At 35.8% G+C, this 21,537-nt stretch overlaps 1 protein-coding gene across 1 annotated transcript in view; it reads right to left on the bottom strand.

Annotated features, from left to right (window-relative positions):
- The window catches only part of LOC135079957 (uncharacterized), a 218,603-nt gene that overhangs the window by 190,472 nt on the left and 6,594 nt on the right, over window positions 1-21,537 (bottom strand). The gene's annotated exons all lie outside the window — the stretch shown is intronic.

The following is a 21,537-nucleotide window of genomic DNA, read 5'->3' as shown; positions in this document are numbered from 1 at the left end:
AAATACTAGTTACGATCTATCGATAGTATCACGTTTAAACTTTTCTCGATGATATCGAAGGAGTTCCATGAGCATCTTCTAGTGACTGGTAAAAAGGACTGCTTGCTTTGAAGTCAATAATAAACAGATATAATAACCTATCTTTAAAAAGGTGGAGAAAAGAAATGGAATAGAATAATCATAATCTTTGGGTAAGCTTTAATTTAAATTTAAATGTTGGTTTCAAGCAAACTTTGTTTCCGGCGTTTATTTTTGTTCATAGTAGGGTCAAATACTGATTGCGAGTGTTGTTTCAGTAGAGTTTGTTGGATAAAGATTTGAAGAACTGTCAGGACTTTGGTTTTTGATACAGTTCAGTGGTCGGGAAGAATGGGAGGGAACAGCAGACCTTTAGAACAGCTCTTTGAGCACGTTCGAGCTGTATAAGACGGGATTTGGTTGCACGACCAAATTATAGTCAATAAGGCTTATTATCTTTAGGGATCACTAGTTAGCGCCACCGGTGAGACAGGTCTTCTTGACTCTCTTCACTAGCTTTGACAGTGACGCAAACTGGAAATTGTTAAACGACGGGAGGGCTAGTGGGCGCAAATACAAATGCCCTTATTGAGCAGAAGAGCTTTTCAAAGTAGGTTCCTTTTGCTCTTCAACAACCAAGCACAAAATAGAAATGTCAAACGGGCATGAATGAATTGATAGATTGATGGCCAATTAATAACCCATTTGATAATCGCAGAAGAATAGGTGCTATCGATATCCTGAATAACTAACAGTGTCGATAATTCTACAGCACTATCAGAAATTATATCAGAAAAGGCCTTTTCTCTTCCATTTAATAATGCCCACCGGCGGTGCTATACCGGTCCAGTCCAGAATTAATCTTAAATAGGTGTTATAAATATCGACGGTTTTATTCATAAACCACAAAACATAAACATCTTATATTATATTAGATTTGCTTTAACATTTCATCTACATAACCATTTTCTAAAATATCCAATTTAAAGGGTTTTCTAACAAAATGATGTTTAATTCTGTAAATTATTAACAATCAGTCCACCAACCTTTTTTTTCAATAGCTCATAAGATGCCATAAAATTAAGCTTTATGTAACGTTGTCCATACATACAATACCTACCTACATAGGTATTAGAAGTAGTAGTTTTCCTGTATTAAGTTAGATACAAGAAGAAGATAAATATACAAATTTCCTAATTTGTTATTAGAAATATCACAAAACCTACAACGCTATATCAAAATTAAACTCTATCCATTTTTTAGTTCAAAGTTTGACCATTTCTGACGTACTCGTACATCAAATTTGGCTTTATCTGGGAAACTATGGCTCAGTATTTCAATAAACGTACGGGACCCTAAAAAGTCGGAATGTGCGCCGGCCAACCCGTTGATTTATTAACTGCTCCATTACGGTTGCAAATTGGCTTTAATCCCGTAGACATGGCTCTTACGAGCGCCACAGTGTAGAAACTAACAGAATAACCGCGTCTTAAAACCTTAATATACCTAAACTCCCTATAGATCTCATCAGTGAGATATAGGGAGTTTAGCATAAATGTATAAATAATCACTTAAACTTATCTTTAAAAAAATAATTATGGCTTTTCCAGCAAAAAAAATCCCTTATCAACTTTTTCCAGATTTGAGTTTCACTTAATTTATTTTAATGTTATGTAATTACTGACTTACGCCCGTATTCACAAACATTATCATGCGGTTTCACAGTGCGCGTGGACGCACAGGGTGACACACGAACCAATCACAGAGGTCTTTTCAACACTGTGCGTTCGATTTGCAGCTTCACTGAATACGGGCGTTAAAATCCCTCACGCTAAAATTACTATGTTACGCTTACTTAGCTATCAGAATATCAAGCTAAGATAAGTTAGGCTACGTTCTTATACTGAAATTCACGAAGTGTAGTCATTCTTTATTTTTTACGCATGGCTGGAATTAAGTCGACCATCTGCCCCTCTCTACACTGTGCCCCTAAGTGCGGATAAGCACTCCAAATACATCTGTTGGCTGGCCAAACCGAGAGGAAAGTAGCTGTTTTGTAAGACAATAAGTCCGGTTGGCTCACGTAAACACTTTCTTTCTTTCTTCAATTGTTTCCATTAATCACACCACTGTGTTAAGATCGGAATCTGTAGAGAGTTTTTTCAATTTGTTAGTCTAATGTTAAACGATTGTTCTTTTAGTTTTTTACGCGCTCTGGCAAGGCAAATGAGCATTACGTTACAAAGGTCTTCAGCTACTTAAAGCGCTTCAGCTTGCTTTATCCTTTAGTAAGAAGATAATCCTGTACTTAGGATATTGTTTACTTATTTTATAGTTATTGGCTACACATTTTGCATTCCTGATTTTTTCAAGTGTTTTCTGTTTTCACATGTTCCACAACTTATAGGCGTCTTCTCAAAACACTTGCCATGTATTTTTCTCAAAGCGTGGTAGGGCCCAGAAGATAAGGAAGTACAGAGCACCATAAGGGTTACCTTTTTAAAATAAATGTTCTTCTTTTTCTTTTTTTTTTGCAAATGGCTAGGTCTATTTGACGTTCATAGTTTCCAAATCTTGGTCAAAATTAAATATTTAAGTATATCCTTCAAATAATTTAATACGTATTACACCACAGCATTGTGTCTGTATTTCTTCCTCAGCCATCGGCATAACGTGCCCGGAACCGATCGTGTGACACACGCGCAACGCGACGTATGCGCGAGCGCAGCCAATGCGCCTACGCAGCCCACGTAACAGTGAAATTGCGAAACTTGTTTGTTACATTACCGATTTGTTTGGTTTACTTCGATTACTTGAGGAAACTATGATTCATTCGGTTTACTCAATCGTGTAAGATATTTCCCTATAAGCACAGATTACTCGTAATAATAAGTTACATATAAGAATAAACAACGGAAAGTTGTCTAATTTTGGTCAGTGACTCTTACTTGTCCAACTGCTGGCCTTCAAAACTTAGCAACCACGCTTTTAAAATCACAATAACTTCAAAACCATACGTATTATAATATTGGAAATTAAAAGATAATAATTATACATTCTTAATGCTAATAAATTGTTAGAAAAGTTAACAAAATTTGCTATACAAAGGGTGAAATAAACAAATCCTTTGTTATTTTTTTCAGGTATATCAGTCTGTTCGGTAGGTATTCTAACAGTTATTTAATGTACAACGCTAAATATCACAATAATCCCCGTAATAAAACTGTAGATATTATTAGAAAGTACCTACTATTATTAATATTAGCTAACAGCCACCTACAGTTGTCAAAAAACTTTTATATCACTTTTCAGTTTTCACCAACGTCGCAAAACCCTTTCATGCTGATTAAAATGATATTTGAAAAGACCAATATCGTAAAAGTTTGCTCGTGACATTTGTTTTACAATATTCAATATCGTCAAAACTACAAGCATAGCTATTTCTACAATACATAACCTTAAAATAGATGTTGTATCAGCATTCAGTACTCAAATAGTACCATTAAAGCAAAAAAAAATCATCCATTTAATAAAATTAAAAAGCCATCGTCACCTACACATTCACTATAAAGCGCAAAAAACTTGGAAATGCATCGTCAAAGTACCTACTTACTGCATTTTCCCTTTTCTATTTCAAAATAGGTACTTACAAAATTATGTAATTTCACTTGAACGGTGCGACCACCTCAATGAATATCTAAACGCTAATAAATATGCAAATGGCTATTGTCAAACGTAATGTTATTAAATTATGGAGAATAATTTCTTGTACGGTACAAATCATAAGCTTGATACTCCAAGGCTTGGGCTACATTGACCTACTCATTCCAGAGTGCCGAGTGTGAGTTTTCATCAAACGCGCTCACTAGTGAGCGCCTCCAAAATGACATTAAGGCTGGTTTTAGTCACGCTGACGTCAGCGCTGACAGCTGAAATGTATGAAGCGTCGGCGCCGAGCGATCAGCGTCACTCAGGAACGTTCCCTTCAATTACATACATATTGATCTGTCAGCGCCGACGATCAGCGAGCGGTCAGCGCGATTCTAAAACCCGCCTAAATGTATGACGGGTTGTACAGCGCCCCTAGCGGGAAACGTTCAAAAACTAAAATTTTCATGCAGTGAGCGCGTTTGATGTAAACGCACACTCAGCCCACAGAAACTTCCCGCATCTCTTCTCTCACATCACTTAACATTAAGTGTAATTGCGGTCAAATACCTGCCTTGATCTGCAAATTAAAAAACTAGTTACTCGTAGGTAGTTTACACAAGGAAATTCAATTCCGGTCCAAGCATGAATTAGAATATTATTTAGAGTAATCACAGAATATAACCTATCACTGAGGTTGAATTGAGTTTTTGATGTAATAAATGAACCTAAGTTACTATTTCCTTAACAATGACACTGGTCAATTAAATGTAGAACGTTGGAATATCGATAACCAGAAGTTTTTACAACACTATTTCCTGGGATCATTTGACTTACCCGTGGCTGCTGAGAAATCTCGTAAACAAGAGAATTTGATTTGCGATAAAAGGAAATTGTGTTTTCCAGGGACAATGTAGTTTGAGACTTAAAACCATTACAGTAAAAAGTATTTTGAAAAGAATTTGGACTTTTAGAAGACTATAGTCATAAGACAACACAGTCATGCATGATATCCCTCCAAATTGGCTCACAGCAGTGGTTATGTTCAAGTGGGATTGCTCAGTCAACCATGTACATAAAAATAAATAGAAACCTATTATAAGTTTTTATTTACATTCAAGGATTTAAGAAAGTTATAGCCAGATCTTACAATAATTGTTTTTAAGCCACAAATATTCCTTAACTCTTTACTAATTAATTCAATAACATATTGTTTTAAATTATAAGTTCCGAATAAATTAAATACCTATTAAATAAGTAAAATTCGAAAGTAACTGTATGATTTTGTATTTCTCGCCCTAACTAGCTAAACTAATATCATGAGATTTACACTCATAATATCAACAATAATTGTAGAAAAGGCTACTTTTTTCTCGGGAAATTGCATAGTTACCTCGGAATGTGCGATAGCAATTTTGTGACCCGAGCGGGCAATCGCTAGTTCAAATTTTACACGAAGCCTCATATAATATTTTGTAGCGATTCTTTATTGGGTTTCAAATTGACTAAAATGCGACGTTGCCAAACGAGCGCTACGGATGCGGGTAATAAGCAATACTCAATCCTAAATGCTTTACATAGAGCTTGGTTTAACTGCTGCTTTGGCTTGCTAGGGCAAACATCTACAGTGGTGCGCCGACGCTGCTTACACCCGAAACATGTATGAACGGGGGCGGAGCATAATCGAGCGTGTGTGTGCAAACAATTTAGGCCCTTAAGGTGTCAAGGCGTTCGAGTCCCCGATAGTACAGCGTAAAGCACTCACTGCTATCAATACAAACTTAGCAGATAATTTAATATTTTTAGTAAATAACAGAGATACTTATTGTACAATAATTAGTAAATGGCAAATAACTGTTTGTTCAATTTCTAACAGCGAACATTATTGATTTTAAATTAACAATAAATTAACGTACCAATTTCATTACACTTTTAGTTTTTACCGACTTATAAGCTGTCAAACTACTTTGCTATGTCTGAATATAATATGTATTTTCTCTTCCATCCATCAATATTGATATTACGCGATCAATTTTTTTTTTCGTGTCTGTTCTCAACAACATTATTATCACAAAAAAGTTGTTATTACCTAATTATTGTTACTCGTATTATTTATTGTAAACCCCTTATTAATAAAAAGTTACACCCTAGTTGAAGGCTGTTTAAAATTACATTTCAAAAAATAAAAATAAAATAATTATTGTTTCCCACAGCCCACAGCCAAAATAGGCTAGTTTCCTAAAAAATTTTTTTTAGTCCGTTATGTTTAATATCAAAAAATATTGGACACATACTATATTTTGATTTGTCAATTGATCTAACAAATAATTACATAGTTATGGTGCGTTGAAGTTCCGCGCGCCACGTCACAAAGTGCAGCACTTTTATGCACTCATTGACGTCATTGGCCTCTTCTTATGAACTTTGGCGCGCATTATCTCTTTAAATTTTCATTACTTTGAAAAAGTGAAAAATACGTGTAGATTATTTTTTGATAAGTTAACTGACGGATTAATTAAAACTGTTGCTTTTTGACCCAGGATACATCCCTAATAGTTACAATTAAAATTAAAAACAAAAGTAGTACAAGATTAACAAAAGCCCAAAGGCCATGAGGTTCAGGTCAAGCTGCCTCGAGAGCAAGTCCCGGGCTACGCTGTTTGTCAACCTTTACCATTTAAATGTCTTTTTATTAATAAAGGGGTAAGTGTACTCACTGAGATGAGCTAACTTAGTCCAGCTAAGTGATTAAGTGATACAGTGTAGCCGAGGCCTTACAGGTGGATACTGGTTGTAATTGCACGTCAATGACCTTTGTAGAGGATTGCTCTTTTCATTGCTAAGAGAGAAATAAAAACGTTTTTCTTGAGATTTTAGTTATGAGAAGCTTAAACTTTTTTATTCTTACTGTAATGCTGAGATTTGAAATAGTGTGATTTTTAGTTTATAACGAAAGGGAACTCCATGACAAACAAATAAAAAGAAAAGCCATAATTTCGTTGTGTCATGATAATCACCATCATGGTCATCAGGACATTTCTTTATTTCTAACTAGCTTTCCGCCCGCGGCTTCGTCCGCGTACAATTTTGTCTGTCACAGAAAAGCTTTATCGCGCGGCTATATGTATAATAAACCTCACGGAGCCCGAGACTTTTCCAACGAATGCAAAACCGTGGAAATCGGTTCATGCGTTCTGGAGTTATAGCGTCAGGAAGGAATGGATGATTTGGTCTGCTTTCCCCATGCTGTCCAAATGGGGGGCCTCGCATTTTTTTTATCCACAACGAGGAAGCTCTTGGCTTGTATCTCACCTGATGGTAAGTGACGATCAGGCCGAAGGTGGAAGCGAGCTTCACCCGGAATCCTCAACCACGGAGGAACTGGCTATCTTACCTCTCACTGCCGGAACACAATAATGCTGTTAACATTGTTGTTATGGCGACAGACTTAGGTAAGATTCTCCCATAGTCTCCTTTTACGACATCCACGGGAAGTGTAGGAGAGGTATTCTACTCTGTTGGATTGGAACTCCTAAGTGATTCATTTTGTATTATAACCAAACTGAACCCTATACAAAGTTTTATTTTTTTTCATTACTTTTATTTATTTATTTTAGCTTTTCAACAATGAGTACACTATTTAATGATTAAACGAACTTAAAAAGTGAAGTTCTATCATAATTATGCGAGGGCTTTGTCCGAAGAGATTAGAAATAAGAACTATGTAGTAGTATCACGTACGGTGATGCCAGTTTACGCACTGTTAGTTGAGGATATACAGGGTGTTGATTTCAATCCTCGCCATATTTATTTAGGTGATCTATTATGACTTATATAAACGCATTATCCACCAAAAAAAAAATTACAAACTAAAGTAGAATTTTTAGCGAATATTTTCCGTGCGACATCAACTGTACTGTGGCTCTTAATACTGCAATACGCTTCAACTGCGGCACCCATCGAGCTACGAGGATCGCTCGCTTATCATGTCTGATAGTCTACTGAAGGAAGCCACGTAAAATAGGTAGTGTAAATAGGTATTTTTGTTTGACTAACTAAAGTTAAAGTTCGTTTTAAATTAGTTTGCTGTTTCCTATGTGTGTGTGTATTGGAGCGTACCTACGCGCTTTCCGCCACTACCTACCGCAATCGCGGGAGTATTTTGTACACAAAATTACCAGATTATTTACTCCCTACATTAAAAAAAACACATTCCTTTAAGTTTAGAACTAGGTACCTACTCACCGATGCGACTTCAGATGCGTTTCTACGTGCCCTCCCGTAACAGTAAACCATGTTTACGTACTCACGAGCACTGTACGTATGGTTTGGCATCTTCCTAACACTCACTCACTATTATTACACTCACTATCACACTTTCACACACTAAATACTCAAAACCGCACGAGAAAACAATCAAAAATCGCAAATTTGCAATTAGAAAAGTGCATTCGATGAAATACGTCCATCGAATGTCGTCGTGAATCGGTAGTTATCGTTATTCTTCATTTTCAACTAGTTTACGTAATTTTTAACATCAGAAAAGTTTAATTTCGTCAGTTTAGTACAGGAAATCTATCAACGAATGAGAATGTAAAAGCGGCGGGAAAAATACTTTGTTTAATCTTTGTGAACTAAAGATTCGTCCTATCATTAATGCTCTTAAAGCAAGCTTTCAAAACACTCAAATGCAAATGATTTGTAGATCTTTAATTACTAATCGTTATTATTAAAACGATAAGAATATCAATAAATTTTGGAAGTTATTTCGTGTAATGAAATTACATTCATTTAAACTAATCCCGAACATGATGATGAATTATTTTATGTAAGTTATGAAGAATGGAAGTCTAACCTGAACCTAACTAACATTCGTTCAGGGTATTTAAATTAAACGCCGATAGAAATGAAATTACGTTATTACGGTAGTAGGAAGTAATAAGTACTAGAAAACAGTTATCAAGCAGAGAGGAAGAGAAAAGTTGAAGTTACAAGGCAAGAAATAAGAAAATAGCGATTGAGTACTAGGTATTCTAAATACGAGCTAGATTTCGCGGAGCGTGCGCGCGGCCTCTCTGCGTGGAAAGCAAAATCGGACTGATGAACAGAGAAAATCGATGATCCACGATTGAGCGCCGGCCGCCCGATGACGCCCGAAACACGAAGATGGGGAAGTACCTATTCCGTGCGAGCCCGATGTCCGTGCCGCGTGCGAGGCGGTGGTATTATTGTATTCAATTACAAGTCACCGCTCCAAATGAAAGATATGAAATTTTCTTTTAAGATATGAAATTTTGTTTAGGTACTGAAATCAATCGAGTTTAAAAACAAAATCTTGTCTTATCTCCTATCGAAAGTGAAGGAACAAGAGTTTGCCAGTGTGTTATTTCTAGGTGTTCAGTTTGCGGTATTAAGTAAGTTAAGTTTTATTTTACTAATTACTATCGTAAAGACGTAAAAGTTATTAAGGTAGAGAGCTGGAAATGTAAGGAATAACGAACCTGTATGAAAGAGCATTATTGTCATCTGTTTACAGTACTTTTGAATGATAAGTAGGTACAAGCTTATCACACACATAAAAGCATGGTTTAATTAAAAAATAATAATAATGTAGGTTCTGTAAAAAAAATTATTTTGCGGAAGGAAGCAAATTCGTGTAAAAGGTTTTTTTTATTAATTAAAGAGTACTTAATTAATTAGTTTTTAGAACAACAAATAAACTCGTAACATGATAAGGTGTAAGTAACTAATTTACTCATTACATTTTTAGGGTAGATTTGGATTAAGCTCTGTCCAGTAGTCGTCTTTGAACTCACAGCTGATTGTGGCTGATAGTTGACTGACTCATGGGCGAGCGCGGGTAGTGGGGAGCGGGACGGGGGGCGCAGCGCTTGCCCGGGTCACCGGGTGAGCGCCGCGCGCCGTTTGCGTTGGGGGACTATTCTGCACTGTAGTGGTCGATTATGGAAATCGTAGATATTTAAAAAATAATAATAAAAAATTTGGAAGTCAGTTTTTTTGCTGATTCGTGATCAGAATAAGCTACTTAATCTACTCCCTAAATATGGCGGGTATTGAAATCAACACCCTGTATATATTTTTTTTTTTGTGGGTATCTCACTTTACATCTTATTTGACATTGGTATCCGTCGTCAGTTAGTTTGGAGTAGTAATTTGTATTTTTTATCATTTCACTAATATGGGGGTTTGTGTTTTTAATAATATACATATATGATTGTTAAAGACGGGTGGGAGGGTTTCTAATCTCTTCGGACAAAGCCCTCGCATAATTATGATAGAACTTCACTTTTTAAGTTCGTTTAATCATTAATTATGCTCGTGCTTTGTCCTCGAGATTAGAAATAAGAACTATGTAGATTTTGAGAGAACTGATGTGAAATGATAATAAAAACAAAGCTGTTTATTACTTTGCAAAAATAATAAATCATTAGTAAGAATACAATGCTTGTTTTATAATTACTATTAAGTGTGACATAACTGTCGTAGTTACCCGAGTGAATACTTTCGTATAATTGATAATTATTATTAAGGGTAAGTAATTAAAGGCAAGTATAATTAGCTGTTATATTAGCCATAATGTAAGTGGGAAAGTTAATTATTGTTTCCCAAATCAATTGTCAGTATTAGGTTCTTCTGGCAATTAAATGTTGATTGTTATTTCTGGACGCAATAGGCATTCTATTAAAGAATTTGCCCAAAGTAGCTATTTGAAATAACGCTCCAACCGGGGGTAATTCTGATAATCAAGATTAATTCCTAATGTATGTGCTCTAGACGAGGCAGCATGCCTCGTGCTGTGAGTGGTGAATATCAAGGTGTCAATATCACAAGCCTGCAATGTTAATTGAACTAAACTTGTGACTAAACTAAGTGCTCGGTGTTAGAGCGGTAAACAATTTCGTAAGCAACACTTTGCACAAAATGCTTGTACATGACATAAATTGTCAAAACAATACCAAGATTGATTGTTGTGAACTTGGGCGCGATGTCGTGATTAAATTGAATATTTGTATGCATAATATTTGAATGCTTATAAGGAAGGTTTGAACAATGTGTGTAATAATTACACTAACAAATGACAGTAAAATGGCTAATTTCTCAATATTTTAAATTTTTTGGAAACCATAATATCTGATTATGTTTCCAATATGACAGCCAAATTAAAAGACAAGCTTATTACAGCTATCGAAATTCACAATTTTTTATTAAAATAGTGGAATCTAATACCTCAATGAATGATAGTTATGGTAAAAGTAAAACAATTTCCTTGAACAATTATTGTACTGCTTGATCATCAGACAATGATGAAGATATAATATCCATAGATAGATGAAGATGTAATCTTCGTTTTATATGAGACATTTAGACACATGTAGCGTTTTTATTTTTATCCAATTAAAGAAACAAAGCTAGACTACATTATAAGGGTACTGCTAGTATACCCGTCACTTGATCACATGTGATTTTTGCAATGAATGTGTAATACAAAAAAGGAAGGAAACCGCAGAAATAAGCTTGACCTTGTTGTCTTAAAATTTTAATTGCGTATGGCATCAGGGTACCTATCTAATTTAGGGTATATAACGATAACGAATTTAGCAAAATTAACGATGCCACGTTCTCCAAATGCAAAAATAATAAAATGGTGAATTTGGTAATGTCGAGTCCATACTAATATTGAATGGACTCTTCAAGATTCGGTATCTACTATGCTATTATCTAGATAAGATAGATCATTAGATAGGACACATCATTGTGTATTGATGATTATAATGATTTTTCTAGTTTCGCATCATTGCCACAATTATTTTTATTTGTGTTAAGTGGGGGGAAACTGCACGCCACCTATGCGGTGTACAAAACTGAATTTCATTCTGAGAAACTGAAAATTTTGAAGATCCTTAGTAAATACTTTTAGGCCAAGAAAGGTCAATGTTTGGAATCTTTGCAGATTAATTCTTATATTATGTTTTAATATTAGATAATATTAATAAAATAAAATAGATGTTGGACCATGGGTCCCCAGAAGTTTCCCCGTAACACGCCGCCCCCCATCCCGTAGTTGAGACATCGGAGTACTATATTTCATGACACTTAATATAAGTTTATGAATAGCCTGATATAATTGCAATTTTTCTATGTCCGAATATAATCATGTATGTATTATGTGATTTATACTGACATTTATTATTGGTTGTGAGATTGAAATCACATAACTCTATCCTAGTACAACAGAGTCACTTATTACTAGTGACCACTGATGGTAAAAATTTAAAAGCCAACCGACATATTTTACGAGATTCAACTGTTGCGGTTCTGAGCTGGATGCGGCTGGTGCGCTCACGAGCATGACACGTGATGACTGTTTTGAAAGTCAGGAGGTCAAGTCCTCTGTTTTCATCGGTTGTTTGCCTTTCGGGGAAGTCCCTTCAAGGTTAAATTCGTATAAGAAAGGACTTTTTGGTGGCTGCTGATTTGATATTGGGATTTAATTCCAGATCAGCCCCAAACTTTGAAGTGCGCTAGGCAGTTTTTCGTGTTTTGGAAAGTTTTTATCAAAAGACATGGCGTCAATCTTCGGTGTTTGTAATAAATAAATAAATAGATGAGTCTTTTAACAATTTCACACAGCGCCAGCTGGCCCCAAAGTAGGTAATAATTGATCTTATCTTTAATGAGTCTAAGTAGAATTACGTTTTTTCTGATAAGGAATTCTTAGTAGACAGTCGAGAAAATGCGATTGGCATCGATAAGAAATTCATATTAAGGTAATTGTGTTGAGGCTTGTCCTACACAGGATCATCACCAATATTACAATCTCATCAGGGGCCATCCATAAAGTACGTCACACGAATTTCATGATTTTTTGACCCCCCCTCCGTCCTTGTCACAGGTGGTCGCATTTCTGAGACCCCCCCTCCCTAGTGTGACGTCACATGTTTTGCAATTTCACATCGAAAAATTATTAAATTGACAGCAGTTCCGAAATTAGTTTTATTTCCATTTAAATTAAGTAATTTTTTTTATGAAATCAACATTATATCAAATATTTAAAACAATTGAAATGTGATGTCACGAAACTTAGGACCCCTCCCACCCCTTGTCACACCATGTCACACTTTGTCAACCCCCTCCCCCCCTCTTTACGTGTGACGTACTTTATGGATGACCCCTCATGAAGGGGCGCAGCTGTTTCAGACCAACAGCGTTGCAGGTGTCGAATCTAATTGATTTCTAGTTTCAGCAGCAGCGGAAGCGGCGCAGATGTCAACGAGAGCAGCAGCGTCGGCGGCGGCAGGGTTCGAGGCTAAGGGTTCTGAGTCCAATGTTTCGATAGCCACTAATGGTTTTTCACCTGCTAACGATTTGGCGTGTATCATATCACCACCCGGTAGTGTGGATATAAACCCATCAAATTATGTCTTATTAAGACAACTCCCAATTTTTAAACAAGTAGGTATGCATTATTGCATTTTTTTTTTTTTTTTTAAATGTGATATGTACTTTTACCAGTATGGAACAGCCCTTTTGACTGCCTGCTAAAATATGTAGCGGGTAGGTAACAACTTAACACGAATTATCTGCATGCCTAGTAATATTAACGTTCATATCAATTTAAAATTAAATATCGCCAAATTGTTATCACCGAAAAACTTAGACTTGAACTTACTTGACTTGAAGAATTAAGTAGGTAAGACAGTAAAATTACAACCCGTTGTAGCAATACCGTAAGTATCGTAATATTTTTAGGATTCTGCGTCTGATTTAGAGGGTAGGTATTGTTGATAATACCGCAAACCATCATATTATAAAAATCACACAGCTCCGCAGTATGGTAGTATGGGTAATTATTATTAAAAAAAATAATTAACTTCGAACATCTGATTTAGAAGTAGGTTATTAATGCAAAGTTTTTAGTGCCGCAAACCCTTAGATATAGATAAATCATTACATTACGAACGTCTGATTTGGAGGCAAGTATATATTAATATCGCAAACTGTCAGACAAAAATAACCACACAAATTAAATAACATGACAACCCGTGTACGGTTGCCCGCAATATGGTAGTATGTGTAATGATAATATTGTATTAAGTAAATATAATTTACTGTATTCGTCTGAATTAGAGGTAGGTAATAACTCAAACGTTAAAACGCAAATCGTCAGACAAAAACCACAACTAGCATAACGTGACAACCTGATATGGTTGCCCGCAATAATATGGTAGTATGTGTAATGATAATATTGTATTAAGTAAATAGAATTTACTGTATTCGTCTGAATTAGAGGTAGGTAATAACTCAAACGTTAAAACGCAAATCGTCAGACAAAAAACCACAAATAGCATAACGTGACAACCTGGTATGGTTGCCCGCAATATGGTAGTATGTGTAATGATAATATTATAATAAAAATAATTTACCGTATTCGTCTGAATTAGAGGTAGGAGTAGAACTCGAACGTTAAACCGCAAACCCTCAGACAAAAAACACAACTAGCATAAGAAGACAACCCGGTATGGTTGCCCGCACCATGGTAGTATGTGTAATAATGGATAGAACTTACTGCATCTGTCTTCTTCTTCGTTTGGTTGAAGGCGATGAACTTGCGTTTTTTCTAATTGTCTGAATTAGAGGTAGGAGTAGAACTCAAACGTTAAACCGCAACCCCTCAGACAAAAAACACAACTGGCATAAGGAGACAACCCGGGATGGTTGCCCGCACTATGGTAGTATGTGTAATGATGATGTTCTTCTTCTTCTTCTTTTGGTTGAAGGCGATGAACTTGCGATTTTTCCAATTGTCTGAATTAGGGGTAGGAGTAGAACTCAAACGTTAAACCGCAAACCCTCAGACAAAAAACACAACTGGCATAAAGAGACAACCCGGGATGGTTGTTCGCATTATGGTAATGTGTAATGATGATGTTCTTCTTCTTCTTCTTTTGGTTGAAGGCGATGAATTTGCGATTTTTCCCAATTGTCTGAATTAGGGGTAGGAGTAGAACTCAAACGTTAAACCGCAAACCCTCAGACAAAAAACACAACTGGCATAAAGAGACAACCCGGGATGGTTGTTCGCATTATGGTAATTGTGTAATGATGATGTTCTTCTTCTTCTTCTTTTGGTTGAAGGCGATGAACTTGCGATTTTTCCAATTGTCTGAATTAGGGGTAGGAGTAGAACTCAAACGTTAAACCGCAAACCCTCAGACAAAAAACACAACTGGCATAAAGAGACAACCCGGGATGGTTGTTCGCATTATGGTAATGTGTAACGATGATCTTCTGTTGAACCGCTTGAACGACGTTCAGCACCCCATATCTTCTGCTCCAATTTATTTATTTTCTTCAGCAAATGTTCCTTATCCTCATTTGACGTTTTTCGTTCGGCATTTTGACGACACAAAAACACTATTTTTAACACTGGGTACGTATTTAAGTAGAAGAAGTGCGAACTGGCAGAGCACTGAATCGTGACTGACGACGGATACCAATGTCAAATAAGATGTAAAGTGAGATACCCACAAAAAAAAAAATATATATATCCTCAACTAACAGTGCGTAAACTGGCATCACCGTACGTGATACTACTACATAGTTCTTATTTCTAATCTCGAGGACAAAGCACGAGCATAATAAAATTTAAAATACATAACCAAAATTACATGTAAAGTGCCCCATCACTTAAAGAAAAGCACTGCATCTACTAAATAATATGTGTAACTACGCAAAAAAATGCAAATACTACCTACACTACAGTACAATTTTATATTGCTACTGTATACTATAATAATACAGATGCATCAAAGATATTCGCAAATTTTTTGCCCTAGTGATAGAAAATTTCTGAAATGGAAGTTAGAAACATAAAATTTTCATATCTTTTTAGTTTTCCACATAAAAATATCGACACCACACGACTTACCGTTTGTGTAATCAGTAAAATCATGCCTTATCATTCTAACCGTGACATATCATACTAAAATACTTCTCCACATTAGTTGGAACATGCAAACACTGCATTATCAAATGTTAACATTAGTATGTCAACATTATACAAGAGCAATCGATAGAGCTGAAATATTCAACAAAATGCGACGTTATAATAATGGACTGGATGGAACTACAGAATGCTTAGTTATGGGTTAATAATTGATGCGATGTTGATTGCATAAAAATAATTAAAAATATATATAAATATATGTATTATGTTGATGTTCGAAGGGCTGATTAAAGTTGTTCAATAACACCTATGCTTACCCACTATAAAGATTCAGCCAAAACTCGTCACATCAGTTTTACCAGTTATGCTCTTCGCCGATTACCACTTGAGTTTAGCAATTTTTGGTCTATTATCATGAATAAATAATTTCTTTACTCGTGTCCTAATTTTTTTTTTTAACAATTAAGTGTATATTAATTAAAATTTAAAAATTCTTAGTGAAAAAATCGTTCCAAGTTAATGACTTGCGGCTTAGATAAAAATAACTAGCACAAAAATATAAATTCATTGATTTTCAATTAAAGCACTCGGCACTAGATAGATCTACATACTCCAGTATAAAGGCACTGACAATAAATCGTTTTGATATCGATTTGAATTTAATACGCCATAACTTGGACATTCGGTCATTGGCCATCAAGTTATCGATCTGTCAACTTAATGGCCCTCAGTCATTTTCAATAGAACTACTCGGCAATGATGAATTAAATTGTTCCTCGTAGTCAATAATACAGCCTACTCCTACTTGAATTAATTGTTCCTCGTAGTCAATAAGCCTACTTGACTAGCGACTGCCCGAGGCCTTGCCCAAGTCAGGCGTGATAAATTGTCGAGTACAAACAAACTAAACGACAAAAAGTTTTAATGGAATAAAGTGATAATACCTAACACCATTTTGGCTAAAAAAATAGGGTTAGTCTCTGTTTATTTAAAAGGATGTGATGTGTAACAGTTACAACAATTACAACAATGTTAACAGCTTTGTTGTGTTTTGGCAACTAGAGGTTAAGGTAACCATTTTATCTGTGGCTGAGGATCATAGATGAATCTCGCTTCCACCTTCGTCATGATCATCACTTACCGTCAGGTGAGAGACCAAGAGCCTCTAAATTCGTTACAATAATAGGTAAAAAAACATTTATATATATTTTAAAGAGAGTTTGTTTTTTGGTTATAATTACTAACTTAAGTGAAGGTAGGTACGTACGAGTACCTTAATGCAACATATTTAAATTTTTTTATGTTTAAAAATCGACACAAATCATCGAGTGCCGAATGCGTGGGCAATTTTAAAATAACAGGCCTTCCCTCGTTATTAATTAACACGGATTGATTTATCTTCAAAAACATCGAACGTAAGTGGGTCGATGCGCTCAACCAAAATGTCAAAGATACAGTTACATGGTACTTGACATTTAATACCTAAGTATAAAATCACTTGGCAACAAGCATGATGAAGTTGCACGCCTTAAAAGTAGTGTTTTAAAGAATTTTAAATTCGATTTTGACATTTCAATTCAAACCAGACATTTAACGACATAATATAGGAAGCGTCGAAATTACGTTCTGGCCAGTAAGAATCGCGAAAATGACAATTCGAAAATTAAAGAACTTATTTTTCTTTTGTTTAACTACTGTAATTAAAAATACGAGTTATATCTTTTCACGTTGCGGTTTCTTTCACCGTATTCCTCATCCTATAACTTCCACCTTTAATTAAAAATTGAGAATATTCGGCATTATTGCAAATTTTGAATCCGTAGTCCAGTGGTTAGACTGCGCCGCCAGCATCCAGGGTATTTTTGGGTATAATTTGGGTACATAATCCCAATAAATTTGACATTAGATGACATCGGTTCTTACAATCCTTAAATCCAAACGAAAAGAAAAGGAGATTATGCATTAAATTTTTATACATCGTTTTCGCTGGTACGTGATTAATTAGTGCGAAAGCACTAATGAGACCTTTTTCCCACAAAACCAGCCAAGTTCATTAATAATTTAACTAACACTTGGACCGACCACCGCACTGCAGAGGCGGGACCTCGTAAAAATATAATGTCTCCTACAAAAGCTTGTTTTATAAATTTAAGGAACTTCGTCAATTATTTACAGCTTCAGAATGGCTACAAAAAGTTTAATGTAATGCCTCTCGCATAATCGCACAATATTGACAATAAATAAAAAAAGTTGTCTTTAGTCTCACAGGTGACATGGACAAACCTGCTTATTTCTTTTTAATGCAGAACAAGGCAGATATTTGACCACAATCCCACCCGATGTTAAATGAGATGCAGTTTAGAATGTCACTGCTAGCTAACAGCTATCAGGAAAATGGTGCCCATACATAATTAAAAGCTACGCGCTGGCATAACGTCACCGTCGTGGCAGAATTAAATAACTGACACTTTTGGCAAAAACCACTTTTTCCACTTTTTGTATAGTAGAAAGTGTTACCTATATTTTGATCTTACTCTCGTGGCAATATCTATGATATTTCCAAAGATATCTTCAGTTTAGTGAAACTATTGACCATAAATTACAACTCTGTTTGTTGTAGAATTTACGTGGCAAAACTGAATAAGTGACTTTATTTAATTCTGCCACAACTCACTGCGAACGTTGCTTCAAAATACTTGTACTAAGAAAGTCAACAAGTGACTTTATTTAATTCTGCCACAACTCAATCCGAAACATTGCTTCAAAATACTCGTACAATTGTGTTTTTGATTTATTTCATTTTTGTAACATTACTTTAAATGTTACTTTTAATTTCAATGTTCATTACTCAGATGTTGAATCTGGATAGTTACCTTCATCATTATCATCATTTCAGCCATATAGGACGTCTACTGCTGAACATAGGTTAGCCTAGAGTTTAAACTGTCAAATAAGATATTCAATAAAGAATTAATTTATTTATTTATTTATTTATTTATAGGTCTCCCCCAATGATTTTCAATATGACCGGCTGGTAGCGGTCTGCATCCAGTGCTTTCTTGCTACCTTTATGAAGTCCACGTTGTGCTTTCCGGTACGTGCCCTCCACTCCAGAACCTTGCTGCCCCATCGTCTGTCAGTTCTGCGTACTATGTGCCTTGTCTCTTGTACAGAAAAACCGAGCATAGCCCTCTTCAAAGCACGCTGTGCAACTTTGAGCTTATTTATAAGAGCCTATAGTAAGAGGCCGCGTTCCCGAGCCATACATCATCAGTGGTAACACATACAGATCGTAGATTTTCGTCTTTAGGTACTGAAATATTTTGGATGAAAGGATGTTGTGTAGTTTCCCGAACGCTACCCAGCCGAGTTGGATTCGACCTCTTTCTCTACCTAGTTAACGTTTGTCCGAGGTAGACATACTTGTCAACAATCTCGGATTCGAGCTCCTAACCGAAACTGGGTAGGAGGGCGCAACATAGACATTCGACAAAACTGACAAAAGCTTCGTTTTTCTATGTTGTTCACCGGAAGGCCTACCTTTTGGGAGATTAAGGTCTTCGAGCATTGTGCCGAGGTCTTCCAGTGATTTTGCACTGACCACACAATATCGTCGGCAAACCGAAGGTGAGTGATGTATTCGTCGTTGATGTTTATGCCTAATCCTTTCTATTCGAGGAGTTTGAAAGCGTCTTCCAATGCAGCGGTGAATAGTTTCGGAGATCCGGAGATATAACATCTCCCTCATGCCTCGCTGCAGAGGAATCGCCCTTGTACTCCACTCCTGTACTCGGACCAACATGGTGGCGTGTATAAGCACTTCAGCACCTCGATATGTACCGATACTTTTCAGAAACCGGCTTGTTCGGGAGGCTGGAAGTCATCGAACCTACGCGCGAGATCATTCGTGATAACTTTAGAAAACAGCTTGTAGACATGACTCAGAAGTGAGATTAGTCAGTAATTCTTCAGCAAGGTTTTATCCCCTTTCTTGAAGAAGAGTACCACCACGCTTCTGTTCCATGCCTCTCGCGTTGTTCCCTGGAGTAAGACGAAGTTAAATAGTCTCTGAAGGACTTGACTTTAATATCGATGTTCCACCCGCGTTCAGAAGCTCCGAGGTTATTCCGTCATCACCCGGTACCTTGTTGTTCTTTAGGTGTTTGAGAGCCATCCTAATCTCATATAGGCTGATAATGCTGATATCCACAACATCTTCGTCGAGGTATACAGCTGTCCATAAAACTTTTCAATCTCACCCAGAACCTCGGCTTTTGTTGACGTTACACTACCTTCCGCAGTCTTCAGCTTCGTAAGCTAGCTTCGCCCAATAGAGTAGCCTCTTGCGAACACTTTCGAGCCTTGGTTCCGCTCTATCACCTCTTTAATACGATTTGTATTAAAGTTGCGAACATCATGTTGCAAGGACTTCCATATCTGTCTATTGAGCTGCCGATGTGCCTTAGCGTCAACGGAGATCTGCAGAGACATTGAACGTCGTTCTGCTATGACGTTGAGGGTAAGGAATCCCTATGGATCCCTAGGAAGAGATCCCTATTACAGTTTTATTGTTTTTGGATTATTTTAATTTTGATATTGATTTCGATGTTGGTTCTTTCAATTGTATTTCAATGTTATAGGAATCTGATGTTGATGGTTACCATACCAATTTGTTAAAAATTTATAAGTATTAAATAAGTAGGTATATTTTAGTATTATTTAACAATTTTACAGATTTTGACTAAAATTGCATTGACAAAACAAATAAAATAAAATGAATAAATCAACATTTAGGTCAATAAAAGTGTGGCAAAATTAAACAAGTGTACTTATTCAATGGAAATATTCGTTTTTGTAATACCATGGTTGAGGCAAAACTAAATAAGTGACATACAAAAACTAAATAACTGCAACTTAGTTGTAAAATACGGTTGTGGCAAAACTAAATAATTACATTTTTATTTTTTTATTTAAAATAATACAAAGTAACATCATCGAATACTATTGAATTAATAAAGGTAAATTTGCTGTATAAAATATCAAAAGACCGACAGTAAAATATTTTAACCCTTAAAAGTTATCGCCATTTTTAACGAAAAAAAACACAAAAACGTGAATATCTCGCAACTTTGGTTTTGTCAGTTATTTAATTCTGCCACGACGGTGACGATAAGTAGGTACATAATTGTAATTTCATGTATGCTAATTGCAAATAAAGTTTTAATTTTGAGTGATATGATATTTCAGTCGGTAAATACAAGGCAAATAAGGTAGCAAACTACAGCATTATAATACCTAACTAGTTATTAATACATTATGAATATAAATCGACATAACTAAACATGCGATTTAATATCGGAAATAGTTTTTATAATGTATCCGCATTTTTAATATTAAATATCTAGACCCAACTCCGTTAGACAAGTTAAAAAAAAATGAAAAAAAATATATGTGTAGTGTTCGACTTTGCTGACAAATTACGAATTGTCTTAGCCAGTTCTTACAAGCAAATCAAGCTTTTAGGCTGAGTTGCACCACCTAATTTTGACCGTAACTTTGACGATAACCGGTGGTTTTTGTATGGAATTTGACACTTTTTTGACGTTTGTCAAAGTTAAAGGAAGATGGTGCTACCCAGCCTTATTAGAAGAGTAAGATATTATTATTATATGCAATCGTTTAGAACAGCTAAGAAATAACTAGCGTGTCGCCAATTCCTTTTCTTGGCTCAGACTTGGTATGACATGCTGCCTTGTGTCCCATCATCGTCATTACCATAAGCCAGCGGCTCAAAATCTGTAGAGACGACCAAATAATGTTTTTTATAAACTCTCTTCAACACTACTTCCACACCATATCAGTTCACAGTGCGGTGTTACTATCGCGCTGTATCGCTAGTTATA

Source organism: Ostrinia nubilalis, chromosome 2 (assembly GCF_963855985.1).
Source record: "Ostrinia nubilalis chromosome 2, ilOstNubi1.1, whole genome shotgun sequence".
NCBI lineage: Eukaryota > Metazoa > Arthropoda > Insecta > Lepidoptera > Crambidae > Ostrinia > Ostrinia nubilalis.
This window is presented reverse-complemented; position numbering and strand designations above follow the sequence as displayed.